The sequence below is a fragment of the Cebus imitator genome, unplaced genomic scaffold, assembly GCF_001604975.1.
Source record: "Cebus imitator isolate Cc_AM_T3 unplaced genomic scaffold, Cebus_imitator-1.0 Scaffold6, whole genome shotgun sequence".
Lineage (NCBI taxonomy): Eukaryota > Metazoa > Chordata > Mammalia > Primates > Cebidae > Cebus > Cebus imitator.
Window position 1 is genome coordinate 11,047,148 of NW_016107321.1, and position 7,847 is coordinate 11,054,994.

Consider the following 7,847-nt stretch of genomic DNA (forward strand, 5'->3'; position numbering starts at 1 on the left):
CTCTCCCCTCCCCTCTCCTTCCCTGCCCTCCCTTCCCCTCTCCTCCCCTCTCCTCCCTTCTTTCACTTTTTTCTCTTCTTGATCCTTTTTCTTTTGCATAACTTTAAAGCTTAATCTGAGAACCCAGATCATCTTTCTTGCTCCATGTCTCATTCAGTGTGTGTGAAATAAGCAGAATATAAACATCCCCCTAAATTGAATAAGTACTTATTTACAGATCATTGAAAAATCCTGAAATTAATTATTTAGTCAGTTTTTCTGGTCACCCTCAATCACCCATATAGTAGCAATTTGCTAAGTTAATGCAGTCAGATTTTGGCAGTTGCCAGACCTCTGTTTTTTTGGCAGTTGCCAGACCTCTGTATAAATGGACCATGTCCATTTATACAGACAGATAAATTAATCATTTTCTGTATTTATTTTTTGTCATTTTTTCCTCTGTAATATTGGTAAAACTTAGTTGTCAATCATATTAGTAAGGAATTTGAAATATACCTTTTCCCTAAGGTTAATTTAGCTGTTAGCTTCATATTTATACACACACACACACACACACACACACACACACATATATATATATACACACATGTATGTAAAATTCATATACACATATAATGTACGCCATGTGAATAATTTCTTAAGTACATTTTTACATTTTTGACTGGAGAATATACTTTTCAAGTACTTGTTAAGCTTGATTTTGTCAATTAGCCCATTCGCTAAAACTTTTACAGGCACTATTTGCACATGGCAAGGCATTCTGAGACTTTAGTGCAAACCCCAGTTTTGCATTCACTTGCTATGTAACCTCAGCCAAGTTACTTATGCTCTTTGAGCCTTTGTGTGTTCATCTGTAAAATTAGACTAATAATACTTTTTCTACTTAAATCGTAAGAGTGTTAAATGGATACAGTCAGATGATAAAGTAAAATTTAAATTGAAAAAACTAAGAACATTTTAAAAATTATTATCTTTATTGTATCACATTCCTGCAATTTTGTTAGGCTGCCATCATGTGGCAGTCATGTGGTTTAAGCTGTAATGTGTGTCTTAGGAACACATACATTTAATGAATGCCTATAAGGGACCAACAACTGACTTACAGCTATGGGGCAGAGCCTAATCTGATCTGGCTTCTGTGCACATTATAATCTGCTAGGGAGAAAGACATAAGCTTTTAAAATGTGTTATGATGAAGGCTTAAAAAGTGCAATGGAAAACATGGAAGGAAATGTTTAATTAATTGCAATGAGATGTGAGAAGATGTTGTGAAGAAAACAGGGTTTGCATTTAAAAAGTAGGCATAGATGAAAACTGATATTTACACATGGAAAAGAAAGATTTAGATTGTTCTGTTAGTATTATTTTAAAAATTCACATTGAGACTAGTGAAGGTTAATTAAATATTAATGATCATATATGAGCAAATTCAAAATAAAAGTGCCAAAGACACAATTACATGTCGTCCCCAATATTCAAATGTGTTTTTCTTTGTCAACTCTTCTAGAAGGTCAGATTAGTCAGGAGTTCTTTCTTGAAGGCTTTCTCAGAGCTCATAATTGTCAAAATGTCCCAAGAGGGATGACTCTGTCTTTGCAACATGTTGGCAAGACAAGCCACCTTCGCTTGTGAGATTTTCAGCCTTTTTGCAATTAGAACTCTTGCTTCTTCTAGACTTGAAATAGGCAGACAAGTCCAAGAGCAACAAAATTTAATAAAATTATGTGATGAGAAGTTGCAAATTTCCAATCAATGGCTCTGTTTTTTCCCCCCCCAAAGAGAAAGAGCTGTTTTTCTGGCACTGATTTTAGGGAGTTTTTCTTTCATTTATTGATTGGTTACATATTCAAGGGGTCCATGTGCAGCTTTGTTACACAGGTATATCGCATCATACTGGGGTTTGGACTTCTAATGAACCCATCACTCAAATAGTAAAGATAGTATTTGATAGATAGTTTTTCATTCCTTCTCTGCCTTTCTCCCTCCCCTCCTTTGGAGTTCCTAGAGTCTATTATTTCCATCTTTGCCTTAGCATAGCCACTGGAAACACTGGCTTTGAATAGCTGTCTCACTTTAGTCACCCTTTTAGTAGTGTTTGCAGCAATGTTTTCCAATATCAGAAAAATTAATGAGAATTGTGTTTCAATACCAAGCCACATTGGCTCGAATTTAATCCTTTAGGTACATAGGTATTTTTAAATGTTAAATTTAGTATGAACACATTTCAGGACATCTGGGAAATGACAAAAATAAATTATCCCAGTCCCATTCCAAATAGTGCTGGTATTTTGTTATCCATCTTTTTACCTTTTATTCCAATATGTCTGATTATCTACTGGCCTGCCTGCTATTCTTTACAGTCTAATAATAGCATCACAGTTATGTGATTTTTGTTTTGCTTATATAATTTGGTTTATATAATTTTATTTATTATATACTTTATATAAAATATAATACATTTACATAATTTGTTTTGCTTATATAATTTGATATCTTTTGTTTTGCTTATATAATTATCAAGGTATTCAGCTTGGATTTTTATAAAGTCTTCATAATCATGGGTTTTTATAGCTGTATCTTTTTAAAGAGTGAATATACTATAATTTTAATGCAATGCCACACTGTTAGATCCCAGTGTGGCATTGCATTAAAATTATAGTAAAATTTTATATGCTGATCCTGGAGTTTTTTGGTGAATCATAAGAATACTTATATGAAAGTACTTATACATGAAACTTTGATGAAATATTTGGGTAAAGGGTTCTGAACAGTTCTGTAGTTCTGGATTACACAGATACAACATCAAAATTTTTGACATTTGTGTTTCTCTGTTATAATCCCTGGTTTCCTTGTTAAGTGATTAGCAAAATGCTTATCACTGATGTATGGCAAATGATTTACTTTCTAGCTCCTGAATTTGGGAGATTACGTAACCTGGCAAACCTCTGTTTCCTCACAGGAAAACTTAGAATAATACTACCCTCTAGAAAAGTTCCAGTTTCAACATTTAAAAAATAGAATGTGTAGTAAATCTTTTAGAACATAGCATTTAATGAGCACTCAAATGATCAATGTTAGCATTAATTTGTTTCAGTTTGCTTTTTGTAACGATAAGAGAGATGCTAAATTTCTTCTGAAATATTTGGAGGTCATTTAGATTTTTATTGACCTATGTACATTCAAGTGTATTTTCTCATGGTTTAGTGGCAGTGCTAGAAGCAGGCAGCAGCACCAGATCCAGGCCCTGGGGTGTCCTGAGTAAAAGTCTTCCTACCTGGGATGTGTTGGTTTAACCTCTAGTTTTAGTAGTTCCATTGATGGACAATGGCTCTTTCAGTGATTGATTTGGCCTTTCAAAAATGATGCTAACACTATTATTATTTAGCTATTTAATTCTACCATTTTAATAAGGGAAGCATTTCATATTCTTCACTCTGGTAACTCACCTACAATTGTACAGTCACCTTTTGAGACTAATTAAGATCTACTTAGATTGCTCTGGCTAGAACTTCCATTACTATATTGAATAGGAGTGGTGAGAGAGGGCATCCTTGTCTGGTGCCAGATTTCAAAGGGAATGCTTTCAGTTTTTACCCATTCAGTATGATATTGGCTGTGGGGCTGTCATAAATAGCTTTTATTATTTTGAGATATGTTCTGTTGATACCTAGTTTACTGAGAGTTTTTAGCATAAAGGGCTGTTGAATTTTGTCGAAGGCCTTCTCTGCATCTATTGAGATAATCATGTAGTTTTGTCTTTGGTTCTGTTTACGTGGTGAATTACATTTATAGACTTGTGTATGTTGAACCAGCCTTGCATCCCCGGAATGAAGCCTACTTGATCGTGATGGATAAGCTTTTTGATGTGCCGTTGCAATCGGTTTGCATGAAAATGGACTAATATGCTCCTTTAGTGGCCTGTATATAAGGCATCTGGAGACCACTTTGTGACTTTCCTTCTGAATTAGGAAATTTCAATGAGTATTATATTGAATAGGCCTCCAAAGGATACATTTTTTTCTCTTATACTTCTACCTCCTCAACTTTAGCTGAACCTCCAATTTATTCTAGAAAAAATGCTAATCTAATTCATCCCATTCTAGTACATTGGGTAGAATATTCTCTAGAAGACTAATGTGCATGAAAGGGTCAGAAGAATGTGACTCATCTCTCTGTCTTCTCTCTTTTGTGTATGCAGCTGCAGAGGGAGCTGACTTCTGACTGGCTCTCTTCCGAACTGGAGTTCAGGATTCCAGATGCATGAATTCCAGAACAGAAAGCTCAGCCACAACATCTGTGCTTTGAATGTCAGAGCTGTTGTTGCTTCTGAGGCCTCCAGGGACTAAGGAGACACACTCTCAGAGTACCATCTTCTGTGTGCACCCTGATGCTGGAGTCTGACTGCAGTGGTGCAGCAAGGCAGGGCTGCTGACCCTCTCCCCAACATCCTTGCACTATTTGTCACCTGCATCCTGAAGCAGGGTTCTTCAGTTTCTCCCAGCATTCTATGCTATTTGGTCCAAGCCCCTTCCTTCCTCCTTCCAGTCTTGTTTGCTGTTCTGTTACAGGATGCATCCATAGATATTGTTGATTTTTCTCAATCCAACCTCATCTGCTCTAGAATTTGGATTATTTTTTATGTCAGATTTTTGGGGTAAAAAATAAATGTTGTGTGTTATCCTTAACTTCGAAAACTATTGTGACTTGTTTGTCTTTCTGCTTGCCTTCATGAGGGGAAGGGGAGGCAGCATTCTTTAGCAATGGCTAGCCATTTTACCTGTGTTCTTTCTGTTAGTGATCACCTTAGGAAAGACTTCTCCTTCCCAAACTGAGAGATGTTAGAGTTATTTATATTTTTCTATGGTTGAACTAAAGCTATAATTTACAGTTTAAATTAGATATTAATTAAAATATTGATATGAATTTTTAATATCACTTACCTATATATATCAATCAGCCTCAGCTCTAAGAGAACAAAATACAAAAGAGGTTTCACATAAATCCACTCTAATTAACTGTTTTTTTTGTTTTTTGTTTTTTTTTTGATGGAATCTTGCTTTTTCACCAGGCTGGAGAGGTGGCACGATCTCTGCTCATTGCAACCTCTGCCTCCTCTGCCTCCTGTTCAAGTGATTCTCCTGCCTCAGCCTCCCGAGTAGCTGGGACCACAGGTGCGTGTCACAATGCCCAGCTAATTTTTGTATTTAGTAGAGATGGGGTTTCACCTTGTTGGCCAGGATGGTCTTGATCTCTTAAAATTCACAATCCACCCGCCTGAGCCTCCCAAAGTGCTGGGATTATAGGCGTGAGCCATGGCACCCAGCCAATCAACTGTTTATAAAACCAAGAATGGTAGTTATAATTTAATCTTCCCTTTGTGTTCTCTAATTTTTTTCTCTCTCTAAATTTTTTTTAAAAATTTAAAAAGAAATTTGGAAAAGAAAAAATAGATTGAGAGATATCAGAAAAATAAATGAGAGTTAAAAAAACAGAAAGAGAAAGAAGGAAAATAATCATAATGCATTCGTTGTGGGAAGTACAGCATTATTGTCTAATAGGTCCCATAGAAACCATAGTATCTGCATTAGATGTTTTCTATTTCTAATTTAATGAATGAATCTGTTATTGGCTATAAACTTTTCAGAGGTTTTGAGAAGAAAGAGATAATATTGACTAATGAATAATTTTCAATTGCAATTCTCCAATACCATATCAATTTTCTATTTCATTACTTATGGAAATAATCCGAAAAAGGACTATTTTTAAAAAGGTTGCTACTGAGAGTTTTTTGTTACAGTCAGCTCATCTCCTTCTGAATGTTAGATTTCTTCCATTTAAAAAATAGCCTTAACAGTAAGCATTCTCAACACAGCATGTTTCTACATAAAATGCTAGAGTCTTCTCCATTCTTAGAAACAATTTTAAATTTAGATTTAGAATCTGACATAACGTTAATAGCAGCTCCAATTGGCACAAACTTTAATTGGAACTGAGAATGTAGTTTAAGTTGAACATTGATTCTCAGTTTAGTTTCGTTCTTAGGAAAAGCATAAACATTCTGAATGTATTAGAGGAAAATACATAAATATGAACAAGACAGCCTTGATTTTAAAAAGTGTAGTGAGATACTGTCACCCAGAAAAATGTTTTCCAGAGGACTAAATTTTCCTAAAAGGTAGTTTTGTTAGTAGACATGCCTTTGGTAAATTAGAAGATAATGAAAAGAGGTAGAGAAGCAAGTGAAAAGTTTGTAATCACTTACTACTCATTTGACTTTGGGACAACCACTGTGTGGACTTCCTTATGAGTAAAATCAAGTATGCTATCCCCTCTTTTATAAAGATGTTTTAAGAAATTAAGTTAAAAAAATATGAAAAACGCTATCACAAAACTTGGCACACAATAAATAATAATCAATTGTATGTAGTTGCTTTTGTTATTGTTTAAAATAGCATGTACTTTCAGTAAACGGAATACAATAAATACAAATTTGTTTTTTTGGTGCAACTTCTAAAATTATTAGACAATTTTGAGCTAGTTGCTTCCATTGGTGGCTCAAAGAAGTGAGTTGGGGAGAGGGAGCATGGATCCCCTGCAGTCTCCAAAATATTCATATCATCTAAGTAGAAACAGCATGCAGAGGCTGTTCCCTGTCACAATGGAGTAACTGGAACCAGACTTATTATTCCACTATGAACAAGTAGAAAACTACAGAATATATGTGGCAACCACATTTAGACATTGGACAACTGGCAGGTCAGGACTGTGATCCCTAAGAGCAGGGAAACAAGGAAAACTTGGAGGCACTTTCCCAATGGGGATGCAGGGAGGGAAATTCTAAACAGAGCAAGCATTGCAGAACTTTTCCTTAGATCAGCTAAAGACAGAGTCCTTGTCCCATGGCCATGAAAGTTTAGGTTCACAGACAGTTTGAAGGGGGAGTAAAGCATGGTTTTATTGGGTGAAAGGAAAAAAATAATAATGAAAAGGTGGGGCCAGAGGAAACAGGGACTCTCCACAAGTCCAGAGTCCTGGCTGGTGCACTTCCACCTCACTATTTGAATCCCACAGTCCACACAAGAAGAGGTGGAGTCAGGCTCCTCCCCTGTGCAAATGGCGCAATCTTCTGTGTTGCCACCCCAAGATGCAGGCCATTTGCAGTTTTGCCAGGCAGCCCCTCCCACCTGGCTGTCTCACAGGAGGCCTCACTGAATAAAAGAAATAGAGATCACTATTCAGGGAGGTAAAATGGGATGGAATTTGTAGAACAGTACCAAAGATGACAGAATGATGCCTAGAAATGCACCAGAGATTTGTCGTGATCTCTTAGGTCTGTTCAGCATTTGGTAAAAAATTCCTGGACATAGGACATTTTAAAAGTGTGAATCATCACCAAGAGTCACTTCTTGAATGAAACTTTTAAATTACTTTTCATATCTCTAAAAACAAACAAACAAACAAAAAACAAAAAACACCCCCATCTCAAAAAGTTGACTTAAATGTGTAAGCTCTGAATCATCTGCCTGCTACTTGCATCTCCAGCCTCATCCCTAACCAGAATGAAGCATCCTGGTCACCTCTATTCAGTGGCTCCAGGGTACTACAGTTACTGCAGGTCTTCAAATGCCCCATTTTGTTTTACTTGATTCTGGGTCTTTGAACATCCTCTTTCATATGCCTGGATCTCTGGTCTCTCTTTCTCTATTTATCTTTCTAAATCCTACTCTTTCTTCAATTCTCAGTTTTAACATCAGTTTCCTGGTCAGTACTTTTACGTTAAACACAGTTACTGTTCCCTGCTCTGTGTCCAGAGCGGCTTACTTTCCCTTTCCTAATCTGCTTCATAG